The following is a 13,704-nucleotide window of genomic DNA, read 5'->3' on the forward strand; positions in this document are numbered from 1 at the left end:
ATACCTCTTGTACCGCTTGGCTTCACGTATTCCTTCACGTCACCGTAACATTATGATTTCGTAGAATACTGCACTTCACCCGCTGCACGAAATTCACATAAGGACGTCTTTTAATCATCAGCCATTTTGTTGACAACCTTTCAAACTATGAGACAAATGATGCCTTCTTTTATAACTGGTGAATGTGCTAGGTGGCCGGGAACAATGCATCTTCTTCCCATGTGCTCTACCCATATTCGACATGCTTTCAGTAACTGTAGAAAGGCTCTAAGATTTCAAACAGCCATAGAAGCATTTCACAATGTGGGAAATGTTTATACTCGTGGGTTGATTGCATGTTCGAATTTTTCTCAGCATGCCAGTCGTGTGCAGCGTCTAAACGCCCACGCAAATAGGATCGATGGTCCGGGTTTACTTAAACCGGAATGCCTACACACTGTGCGTTCAGAGGTGGGTCATGTGCCAACAGGTGCGCGTGTACAAAACACTTCCCTCCCCTGGAAAATATCAAATCAGCCAGTGTGGTAAGTTCCCTATTAACAGGCACCGAGACCAAAGTGCCCATGCGCCTTGACAAATGTTGTCGCCAATTTACCAGGATTTTCCGCTGGAAGCGGCTGCACACGTGAAAAAAAAACTTCGGTTGAAGTGCGACAGACTCAGACATAGACAGGAGTGGTCTTTTTTAAGAAGTCTAGAACAGATGTCGGCCTGTCCTAAGAGACACGAAATTCGTAACATTGCAACAACTTCGCTAATGTGCTTTACACATTATATGTTCGACGCCACGCATACTCGTGTAAACCTTCTGAAGCCTCAGCGAGCAGTGCGCCTACGTGATTGTACCTGTTGGGCGAAAACTGCCGGCACTGTGAAGAATAATTTACATTTTCGCAGCTTGCACTAGAGACGAAAGCGCTCATGTAGAAACAGCAGAGCTTTTGGAGGGTATCCCTGCGTCGGATACCCGGCTATTGTGTGTCACAGATTTATAAAATTACCCCCGAGATTTCGTAGGGCTAAGAGCCGTGTTTTCAAGGGTCCGCAGGCTTTCACATCTCTCCCAACCATGACCCCGTGATTTCATACGACAACCCTCAGCCACCACTTTCGCGAACTCGGTTTGTGTAGTGCAAATTTGGCGTCAGTGTTTCCAAATTACGCGAACTGGCAAAACGAACAACATGCCACACTTCACGCACCAACGCTGGGCAGAGTGTTCTCTAAGGTCGAGCTCGTGTTCCAGAGGGCGTTCCTCACGAGGCTTACAAACGCATGTCCTCAGTATTTTCCATTTGCATTTGCTTCAAGCTTCTCACGTGGAGCAAGCCAGCACACAAAGCTGGGCGACAACACTGTTGACGAGCATCGTGTGTTTCGCACTGATCATGTGTTTCCCAGTGACATCCCAGCTTGACTGGCGCCGATGAGGCTCAGCAGAGCATTGCCTAGGCTAGTGAAGCCAGCTCGAAGCTTGCACTGCTACACCAAGGGTTGCTAGGCAACGCGATGTGACGTCATCGCCGTGTGGGTTTTTTGGTTCGATGAGCAAATAACGCTCGGCCTAAACAGATCTGCTGTAAAAGCTTCTTTTTAGTGCGAACAAAATTTTCGGGGTCTTCACATACGGACACACGTACACTGCCACTGCGCGTCCACTACACCCTGCCAGGGGTGGAACGAAAGTAGATTTTTTAGTTCCCCTCATTTTACAGGGCACATACAATATCAATGCATTTTACAGGAATTGGTCACCAAAAAGACTCGTCTGCATCGCGTCGCACATGAGCGCGATGGCACGTTAGTAGTGATGGTTCACAGGCACCGCGCAGAACTTTGATTCTATGAAATCATCGGGGTGGCCCATTCGAGAATCCTGAGGTGATCCGCGTCATGTGACCAAAATATACACCTGAATGAAGAAATGCTAACGCGGCTTAGCAGTCGAGAATATTTGCAAATTAGGTTCCACAATAAGGCACGGAAACTAGAGGGAGCACTCAGCTAACCGAATAATGTAAACTAAGGGCATAAACATTTATCTAGAATCTGTGAATTTGAACTTCAATCAGCACTCTCGTTTGTTTACTTGTTTCAGAGCATAAAAATTGAGAAAGGTTTAGTTACAATTCCCTATTAAAAATTGAAATGCCCAAATATGACTTACTCGCTTTCTTCCGCTGCCGCTTATTCTTTGTTCATAGCTCCAGCGAGCAGGTCATTCCCAGCCATTATAATTTGTATGCATAAAGAAGGGCTCGGTTCTCTTTGCGGAAAGCAACTTGCAATATCGAATGTGCTTGTTTTAAGCTCATGCCTTTTCAGTAGCTCGGACTGATAATTATGCACCACAAAATTTTGTCCCCGTGGGGCGTTTACAGCGACAAAATGTGGCCGTTTATTGAGATCTCAGTAGAATATAGAGCACAGAAAACTATCAACAGATATGTCTTTTTGGCCATGCTGGTTATGCTTTGTGAACCTTTACGCCACCTAATGGTAAATCAGCATTCAGTTTGGACTCCCAATTGCCGAAAACAAATGGCATCCGATTTACACTTCACTACTGGAGTACTGCAAGCGATTGGATAATGCCGGCGCAACCAACCCTTTCCGCATTATCATTTTTACCTGGCATGTACGCAACAGCATAAACAAACTTCGAGAATCGAGAACACTTATCAACTAATTGCTAATTGCAATACAACCCCTTCCCTGAAGAAGAGCTTCTGTTCTGGTGAAATTAACTGGTCAGAGTCCCCACATTGAAATTACAAGAAAGAAGTCACGCGTATTGTTTTCATATTCACTCAAAATTATTGCGCATTTTCTCAATGGACAATTTTCAAAATATTCTGGGGTGACTGAGCATGTTGGCAACACTGGGAGCACACTGAATGTTTGAAATAACGTCGCCGCGGCTGCACGTTGTAACACATATGGCAGCAGAAACGCTGCTAATAAATTAAAGGTAAGTGCGCCACCAATATTATGTTCGACGCCACTGGTAGAATTAGTTTTTTATGGCCGGAAATCTAATCTGTCCGAATACCTGCGCTGACAGAGAAGTGCGCGTACGAATTTTATGCCCGAAAGCCCCGCACAGCATGCAGCTTCACGAGAAGCTGCGACTTTCACTTCGAAGAGTATGTTCAGACAGCGTCGCTGCAGAAGAACAGCCCGCAAATTACGTAAGGCGGAGTTTTTTAGTAGTACATGCGTAAGGTTTAATAATAAGGTGCCTAGTCTTCCGCGCCCTCTTCATATTGTTTTGCGCTTGTATGTTTACGTGGGTCTATCAGCGTGCCTGTCTAGGTAAAAGTTCAATAAGGTAATGGACAGTGGCGTCATCTTTGCCAATGCCAACTTCCCTCTTTTGGTTTTTCAAGCGACGCTTTAGTGTTCTCTTTTATGGCGTCTGTAACAGAAAAACTGGTGAAGTAAAAGAAAAATACGCTTCCCCTGGCTGGTAGCGAAACTGGGAACCTCGCGTTATGTGACACTCAGTCGAAACTCAGACTACAACCAAAGAATTCGTCAGGAGACAGCTTCGGGTTCAAACACCGTCGTCGTTGGATGGGCGGGTGAAGGTTTTACTACGTGTTACTTCTTCGCGAGTGCCTTCCCTCAAGCCACCTATGTATATATACATGCGGGCGCATGTTTAAGATAAAACCACCGGACATTATGCTCGCGTAAAAACGGCCGACCAGTGCGTAAGTCCGCAAATACTATTTTAAAAATACCTCTTATCTTCTTGGATTGCTCGCCTACTTATAAAGTGTTTTTGTTAAATGCTTTACATTAATCTCAAGGACAGAGGTTGATTTGTTTGTAACCGACTCCTTGATAGGAATGCAAGCTCACGTGCTGGTGAATTTGTAATGATACCGGATATTAAGGTTTCATTGGCCAGGTTGCATACACCGTAAGCCTGGGAAGGGATTGGTTGTTGCGTAGATGGTTGGCAAAGGGGGCGACCTTGCATTAGGCCCAAATATTCCGGTCCAGCCCTCAGTTTCGTCAGGCACCCATGCCTTGAATAGTATCGGATTGCCATTTCAAGCCCTTGCAGTAATGGTCTCGTGTAGGTGAAAGAACTTGCTTCAGAAGCAAAAAGAAGAATGCGCGATATTACTTTGTGGTTTTTGCCTTGGACAAAAAATATGCCCTACGGCACCTGCGATACTCCTTCAGGAAAGGTAGCGTCCAACCACCTCATGGCTGCCATCAGAGCCGTCATGCGCCTCCAGTCGATAGCTTTTGAGAACCCCCTGACCGGCTGTCTTGCACGAATGTGCCCCAACAATGGTGAGAATTGCGCGGCCATTAAAACAAGGGCCACTAACTTCATTCGCCCTAACAGAGAGGAGTGAGAAATGGCTGCTCGGCCCCACTGAAGTTGGCCATACCAAAAAGCTCCGTGATTTCCAACGAAACATACAACAGCAACAACATGACGAACAGAAAATGGCAAAAGGGTTGCTTGCGATAGACTCATTGGATGCTTCGCTAAGGTACCGCTCTAAGCACAGTCACAGCAGCACCATGAACACGATATGGCCTGCATTTATTTTAGCACCGTTAAGTTATCACCATTACGTCTTGCCTGATGAATTTGAAGTCAAATTGTCGGGCATATCATGATGTAGTCAAGGTCCAGCACAAAGCTTACCAATGCTACCTTTCTTCGTATTGAGCCAAGCATGGATTCCACCACCACATTTTGCTGGAAATGACATTGAGCAGATAAAGAACTGACTAGTACTTTTCCATTCAATTTTTAGAAGCCCTACAATCCTCAACCATGCTAGTGTTGTCAGCATTCAAAGTACGTGGCATTCTGCAGCTATTTCAGAAAATTCTGCTTTGATATTTTGTTTTACTGTTTAAATAGACTTCTTTTTGCTTAGCAAGTATAGTTACCTTACGTCTTCTTAGTGCTCCTCCCATGGTTTGGGATACGCCGTTTTGTCTTTCTTACCCAGTCTATGAAAGTGTCAATAGAAAAAGCACAAGTACTTGAGAGTGGCAGATGGCAGCAGTCTGCGAGTGCTAGGGGGCAGAACGAGTGACGTGTGCGTTCTACGTAATCAAAGTCTGGCCCTGTGCTAAGTCGCAACGTGTGGTCGACGAAAGGGTTGCGGAAGTTGACAACATGAATTGATCTCTCAGGGGTTCCCTGAATCAAGTAAATAAGAATTGTTTTTTTATGAAGTCCTAACTAATAATTTCTCTCTTTAAGAGTGGAGTACTTGCAGCAATAGCACGTATGCCAACACTGCCTCACAAAGTAGAACATTACACAGCCTAGGCATATCGAAGGTAAGTTTTCTCTGAGTAATACTTGAAGCTAGAACAACGTGAAGTAATATAACAATAAGGCCATTGTCCCTCAAGAGTGATTCGTAACTACATTTAGTATGGTGGCATTTGTTTAATTATCCTGTGGTCGTGTTTTCTCAAGACATGTCATGGCAACGGAGCCTCTCGCTGCATAGCGCTACGAGAAGGTGCTGAACAACCTCAACCACAGAGTATCTGTTAGTAGCTGTGGGCTCCTTGTGAACCCATCGTTTCCCTTGCTAGGGTTTTCGCCTGACTGGATCGTGTTCGATTTCGTGACAGGTTCCTATGGTGTCATTGAAGTAAAGTGTCCACATACACTACGTGACTACAACGCAGGCCGAATTGGCGTGGTGGACTTCTGCTGTGAGATGGATGAAGACAAGCCAAAACTGAAGCGAGACCACCCGTACTATTACCAACTCCTCTGACAGATTGGTGCGTTTGGCTTTACGTGCGTGCAATTTGTTCTGACCGGGTTCAATTCCGTTCTGATGTAGAGGGTGAGGTTTGACCAGGGCGAATGAAAAAGCGCAAGGGACATCTTGGGCAAATTTTGTTTTCGAACTTTGTGTCCGTACCTGAACTGAACGTACGCTAATGGAATTTTGTTTTACTTTAATGGGGTTAACCTGCCAGCGCTTCTCCTGGGCTATGATGGGTGATGTAAAAAAATTCTGGCCTGGAATTATTCTTGCTACCTGGGAATTTATAACCCAAGCTGAAATCTCACCACACGGACATTATCCTTTTTGGCCTTCAGCTGAAAAGCAACCACCTCTGCCAGAATTGAATCCGCGTCGTTAAGCTCAGAAGGACCACGCCTCAGCCACAGAACCGCTGTGGCGAATGGTAGGCGCATCTAAAATCTTAAATTTCGCAACCCGCTGTTTATGTACACTCAGAAGAACTTTAAGGTTGCATCTAATGGGGAGGTATAAGAAAACTTCGTTCAAGCACTAGTCCTGTTTTCCTGGAAATGGGCTCAGGGATCTGACAATGCAGTTGGCACAAGTATCAACTAATACAGCACACTGTTTCTTTGTCTTGACAGAGAAGGCAATAGTTGCCCAAGAAACTGCTCTAGGGTTATTGATAGCTCGGCTATTTACGCTTTTTTTACTGCAACTATTTATGGACAGAAAAGGCCTTTTCATGCTTGTACACCATGTTCTGCGATTAACTGTTCAATCAAGCCTCCAGTGGAGCATGTCTGGGCTGATTTATAGTCAGCGCTGCGGAATTTCATCCAACTTTTACCTTTTATCCCCAATTGTTAACTTTTGTGGGAACATGTGCCCAAAGAATCCGTGCATTTAGGCATAAGTGTGTGTTGTGTGACTAAATGATCATTGGTGATATGATGCCGATCAAAACGCCTTGCGCGAGCTGCTTCATTTTGTGTGTAGCTTACACAATTGTCGAATATACCTCAAGATGCTCAAGACGAGTGCAAAATACGAGTGGAAGAGCCTCCAATTTTGAAGGTTTGAAGCACTGTGATGCAGACTGCTTTATGCACGCAAAGCTCTCTGATAGTGGCCAAAACTCTACAGCTGGCCTCTGGTGTGAAGTCCTGTAAAATAGGAATATAGAAGTCAATGCTAGCGTTACAGGTTTGCCAGGGCTTTGCTGGGTATTTCATCATAACGAAACTGTTTATTTTATTCACCAACACCCAGTCCTTCGCTCCGCACCCTCCACTATACTGACACAGATGTTGTCTGTTTGTGCCTCAGTGTATGGGGTTTTCAGTCAATTTGAAGCTTTTCTTCAGAGTGATATATTTTATTGTGATGAACACTTGCGTTTGAAATTGAAATATCACCAAAGCAGCCTTACACACACAATCAATTCGGGAAATCAGCTCGGTAGTAATAGGTGTTTACGACGTCTGAGAGAGATCAGAGGGGCTCGATCTCTTGCTAGGCGTCATCTTCGTTTGTTCGATTTCATGGTCTTCTCCTGTATGTGGTCATTGTGCACCCATGGAGAATAATTGTTTTGTTTTCATTTCCCTTCATATTCAATTATTCTAAACATGGTTTGCCCCTTCTGTTACTAACATTTTGGCAAATCACTCCTCCAGGACTCAAATATAGGTCTGTATATATTTTCTATATGGAAGGCCACAATGCACTTACTTGGGCCACATTTGGCTTGCAGAAAGAATGCTCGCAATCGTGCGTGGGATCAGTGTTGGTTTCGCAGTCGCGAGGACCTCACTTCGTAATGCCATATCTGCTTAATTGTTTCATTTGACCAGTGAGCCAGCTTTTGTGCCCCGCTTAAGGCAACAACTGTTGCATTTTTCGCTAAAGGTGAATAATACATCGAAGCATTGTGTATATTTGTATCGCGTATCTCATATAACAAACACGCTCCAGGAAACGACATTTTTTCTGGTGGTGAGGGTGGGTGAGGTTAAAACAAATGGTACAATGGTCGGAGTAGAACCTGAGCCACCAAAATTAAGAATACAGGCGTCTATCCAACAGCGCCATATTTCACATGGTTGAAACAAGGGTTGCATGGACGACCAAGACAAAGGTGACCAAGCTAGCATGAGCCCAGATGTTACCGGCTGTTAAAGAAACGAAAATATATATCACCCCTTCGCCTAACGATGATAGTTAAACGCTAAGTTTTTTTGTGTGAAATCAAACGTTCATTGTGAGCGGCTGCGGTCAAAAAGTCAAACTGTGTGCTTGTCTAAGTGCAAACTTAGGCACACACTAAGTGCAAAAGAGTCCCTCATGGGACTTCTTCACTTTCACTTAAGTGATTGTTAGACGAAGGGGTGCAACATTTTTTGCTTCCGCTATTAGAAAGAACATGCATGGTCACGAATGTAAGAAAACGGCTCTGCCCATCGCTTACCAAAACAAAGCACAATCACTGTAGAATTACCTTCACAGCATTATAATCATCATTCTCACCAACCTATCTATGCCTACTGCAGGGCAATGGTCTCTCCCATTATTTTCCAATTATGCTGGTGATGTGCTACCTGCAAACAATTTATCCCCGCAAACTTTTTGATGTAATCTGCCCATCTAAATTTCTGCCGCCCCTGACAAGCTTGCCTTCTCTAGGGATCCACTCTGTTACCATTATTGACAAACGGTTATCTTTCAATCTCATTTCAATAGCCTCAGCCTCAGCTTCTCAACGACAAGGAAAAGCTGGTCCTCCACACTGAGTTCGTAAGTTCCTTCCAGCAGCCGTCGCTGCGGATGCTGCTGCTCGCATTCTCTGTTCGCTGGAGATTCTGTACACTTTCTCTAGGGCCGAGGACGTACAGAAGAGACAAGAAGGTACAGTAGCTGGGCAGACCTGTACAGAATACCATCTTGTCATCATTTTCTTTAAACTTGATACCAAAGGCAATAGGCTCCTCAAGTTTATTCAAGCAGTTTTGGGATGTCGCAAGTTCGACACTATGTGCAGCAGTTTTAGCAGTCGTCGGTTGGAGTTGATGGTGGGGGTGCTCTTTTTTGTGCTCAACTTTCAGTTCCCCTGCTTTACATTCTGCAAGGGGGTGTTCCAGAAAAACGACTTGTTCCAATGCACAACACGCAGTGCAGGTGCTAGTTTGAACCTGGTTTTCGCGGTCAGTAAGTACATGTTGCATTTCGCAAGACTGCGTCATGTGTCTTCCGCACCACTCGCACTCCTTTCAGCATTTGGACTGTAGATTTCTACATTCATGCTTTCATTTTTGGTGGGTGAAGTTGTCACTTGTCGTTTGCGAGAATATATCTTGGGGGCTTTTTTGCGAAAAAGTAAATCTGACATTGGGCGCAAGACTTATGCAGGTACCGACGACCTCTGGAAAAGTTTGCTACAAAGTCAGTATTCAGGAACTGAGAAAAGCAGACTGTCGTAGAACGTGAAAATGTAGCCAGTAGCCCATCGTCAACGTTGATGGCTGTGATTCACTTCTTGCGCATCAATGATCAACAGGAAACTAATTTTCAGTGACCTGCATTTCTCAGGCACGTGTTCAAATTCAGCAAACGTTGCACAGCAGGTTAGTAGAGGTAAAAAAGTTCAAATACGACAAGCAGCTTAAAACTCCGACGCTAGACTTAGCGCTATTATATTTCAGACAACACACTCACTATCACACATGCGCGAAACAGTACACTCAACTTATATAAGACGAGCCAATATATTGTTTTTCTTCCCCGCTTTCATCCCCACGAGTCGTTTTGCTTCCAGTGGTAATAACCCCGGCAATGTTCAGCAAACCCAAATTAGCCATATTTTTCTTTTACTACAGATCTCATAATAATGTACGCATGACCTGAATGCTCGCTACATTTTCAACCCTTTAAATGTAATTGTGCAGAAACTGAAGGTGTGGTGCACTCCCAGCTGATCCATATCGCACAGCTTACGGCCCTCGTTCGCCGCCAATCTCTACTAAAATTCGTGTACACGCACTGCAACAGCGCGCACCGCAACGATTAACGTTTTTTTCTGGGGCAAAAAATGTGTAGCGCTTAAAACTGGCGCCATTGAAAGCAATTACTTAGGGGCAATACCTACCTAAGAGAAGATATTAATCTTGCGAATATCTACATCTGCATTTCCATAAAAATACGGAACTCGCCTACACGACGTGTACACAAGGAAAGAGCAGGACACACACACTCTGGGGAGTTGCATCATAAGGCACCACACCAAACGTACGTACAGGTCAGCGCTGAAGATCGCAAGGAAGCGTTTTTATCCTCTGCATCTGCGCGCGTTTAGCCATGCGTACGCTCTGAATACGTGTTACGTCCGCAGAGCGTTAACCGTGTGCTTACGTTTTTTCCGGACTCGTCATACCGACTGTACAGCGAGCATAGTGGAACACAGCAGTTGCCTGCCATGATGGACGCCACGCGAAACAACGCGGTGTGCGGTAACCGGCGAACGATACGATTTCTTCCTTCACAATTCTTTCATCTCAAAAGGCCGCAACAATCTATCAAAACATTTGTTGCGTGGTATCGCCTCAGGAAATTACTACATATTCCACGGGAGCAGCTATACACAAATTATCAACGAAAAACTATGGAGCGGCGTTCTGGTCAATGATTTCGAAGTCACAATGCAGAGAACACCACAATACATTTTAGGCGCCAAAACTTACCACAGAAAAACCGCGACTATTCCCATCTATATATCAAAGCTACATGCGACTATTTTTACCAGCACGCTGCAGTATTTGCAGTATGTTAGACAGACGCAGTTACCTTTTTACGAGGAAAGTACTTTTGTTGAAATAATTCTTCGTTAGAGGACAAAGAAAAAATGATGCATGACTATTGCTGGTCTGCTTGAAAGGCATAAAATAAGGAGCTATGATTTACCTACCGCCACCGCCTGGTTACGTTCCAAAGCTGTTCACAGCAAAACAATTGTTCAGTGTTTAACTTCTCCCACTTGACTTTCCTCCTCAACGTCCAATTATTCCTACCGGTGACGAACTCGCTATATCAATGTCAAGCAAGGGATACTCTCATGAAAAATGGCCCCACATTCATACTCCACCCGAGCTTTCAAGAAATTACCAATTCTTGTCTTAGGTTCCAAATTTTGGTTACGTCACTCCGGCTGTTTAAATTAAACCTTGTGATGAGCCATGCGTTTTCACAAACGTGCAGTAACTCTTTGCATGCAGTCTTGCTGTGAGCCTATATTTTTATTACTTATACCAGAACTTCCGGCTTGTCAATTTCGCTCATTTGAACAGTACCAAAGGGTCTAAGGACTCTTTGTGTCCTTTGAAGCCTCCAGCCCCAGCCTGACTCCTGATCCTTATTAAAAATAAAATCTTGAAACGCGCTGGCATGGTGGACCCCAGTGTAGCATCAAAAGTCAATTAGGCAATTCTACACTTCTGTCACTGAAAGTTCACAATAAAGTACCTCAGACCTACGCATTTCTCGTGCCCAGGGTTCTAACGCTGAGTCATCTGGCTGCTAACAGGGTGCTGCAATTACAGTCTCCCCACCACCATTTGCTAAGTTGCGAATGTTGAACAACACCGTCGCCGGTGGCTTCCTCTTGAAAAAATAGAAAGGCCGAAGTAGGTGACTGTGTTCGGATTCAGACCATGAATGGCTGTCTAGATAGCGGTGTGCCCATAGCAGCATCTGAAAAAGAGAGCCAGCGAGCTGGAGAAGTACCGTGAATTGGTTCTGCGCTCCAGCTGGTGGCGCTAATTATATTCCGCATCCCTGCCTGACTTGCTTCCAATGTAGTGAGTCGGCCGACTGGTAACTTAAAGGAGTACTGACACGAAATTTCAAAGCTGAGATAACTATGTAAAACGCTTCCTTTTCATCAGGAGATATCTCCCAGCAAGTTTCAACAGCAACCGTTCAGCGAAACATATTTAAAATCCATTTTAATCTTCGCCCGCACGAGAAAGCCCAGAGCGGGCCGACGTGACATCATCTGCTACGTGCCCCAAACTGCCGACGTCGGGGCTCCCGTGACGAAGCCGACGCGCTGGCTGTGGTTGGCGCGCGCTGCTCGGGCGTGTGTACACGTCATGATTTTGGGACTGACGTCATGCTGCCCGGGCCTGTGGGGACGGCGAAAACCTCGGCCGGTCTGGGCGCGCGCGTGCGCTCGCTCGCGCGCGCTTCCAGAGAGGCAGCGATTCGGCAAGAATGGTGACGTCATGTTATACATGCTGTCATGGCGGCCACTCGGCGTTTTTCAGTCGAAACCGAAACTGGCACGAATAAACGACGCCGTAAATGAATGTTTACGCTGCGCTCGACCGTCTAATCTGTCATTCTATGATTAGTGGGCTGGTAGGCACGCATAGCAGCGAAAAAAACGTAACATAAAAATTTCGTGTCAGTACTCCTTTAAAATGCGGCGGCCAAACCAATCAATATCGGTTCTACCCTTTCGTAAATGTGATACATTCCAGCACCAATATTGACGATTCAAACCGACCCCACTTCTAAGAATGCCAACTTCAATCTACACAAGTAAACAAAAGAGCGGCCATATCGGCCTGCTCAACAAGCATTCTTTCCTTGATACCATTGGCTTTCATTTCATTATAAAACCTCATCCACTTTAGCTAGGTCACAAAGGTTTCTTTTTCCGTGGTAGCCCTCTGTGTTTCCGCGGAAATTTGCAGTGAAAGTTGAACTTGAAAAAGTCATATTCCTCCGGTAATTCTGTGCGTTGAAGCGCATTCTGTCCTGAGCAAAACTCCACATTGTAGTGATCGCGGATCTTTCGACGCTAAATTTATAAAGCGCTGCGGCCTTTTCACCATAACGTAAACCATAGTATTATGAGACATTCTGGGGTCGATTGCACGACCAACAAATAGCAGTATTCGCATGAAGACCCTCCACGGTGAATGGTAGCGGTGAGAACCAAAGTTGTATTCGAGGTATATTTCTGAGCCACTGCCCCTGTACGAAGGTGTGGAAACTGGAAAAAACGTTGCAGCAGCTCCACTCAACATGATAGCGGCACTGGTTTACAATGGGTGTTGCGGCAACCTCACTTGAGAAATGTTATCATCAGCCTGGCGTTGATAAAGCAAGTAGGGGCATTTATGCGAGAGGGGGACGCAGCCTCATAAAATCCCTAACCTTCCGAATTGAGTTGATTAATTTAGTATAACTGATACGTTAATTCTAGATTTTTTGTGATTTTAGTTGAGTCAGTACCCATTTTCGACCTAGCGACTACACACTTTATGGCAACGGTGCAACGCAGAAATTGTCCACAACACTTTATTTGTTCTTTTAATAACAAACTTTAATCAATAAAACATGAAATATGTAGAGAACACTAGACAAATAGCTTGAAAGGCTAGTGGCCGCTCCAATATAAAACTACAAGCTATTCACAAGCAATCTACAAACACTTAATCGGCAGAGTGTGGACGGCTCAAGAAAAATATAAATGTGCACTTGGTTAATGTCCTTCAACTGGAATTGTACATACTTACAGATAAACACAACAAATCCCACAGAAAAATAATGACACTAAAAAGATGATTCACATAGCAAACGTTTCAGATAAAGTTTCGCTAGATTTGTAAAGCTGTTTATCGGCCGCTTTAAATTTTGTCGCTGTTTCCAACTCTATCGGAATGTGGTACCATATCTTGACTGCACTGAACTCGTTCAGGCGTTCACCATATACAGTGTTACATTTGGGAAGGTGGAAATTGAAACTAGAGGCTTGCCTTGCACTACGAAAGGGTAAGGTGAAAACGCTTAAAAGAAAGGGAGAATTAGTGTTTATTATATAGTTGATCACGAGCGAACTCTTTGAGTGGTGCAAGGACCAAAGCGACAGTACGTGATTACCACGAAA

The sequence above is a fragment of the Haemaphysalis longicornis genome, unplaced genomic scaffold (genome assembly GCF_048455015.1).
Source record: "Haemaphysalis longicornis isolate Haplotype H1 unplaced genomic scaffold, Haemaphysalis longicornis Haplotype H1 scaffold_6, whole genome shotgun sequence".
Classification (NCBI taxonomy): domain Eukaryota; kingdom Metazoa; phylum Arthropoda; class Arachnida; order Ixodida; family Ixodidae; genus Haemaphysalis; species Haemaphysalis longicornis.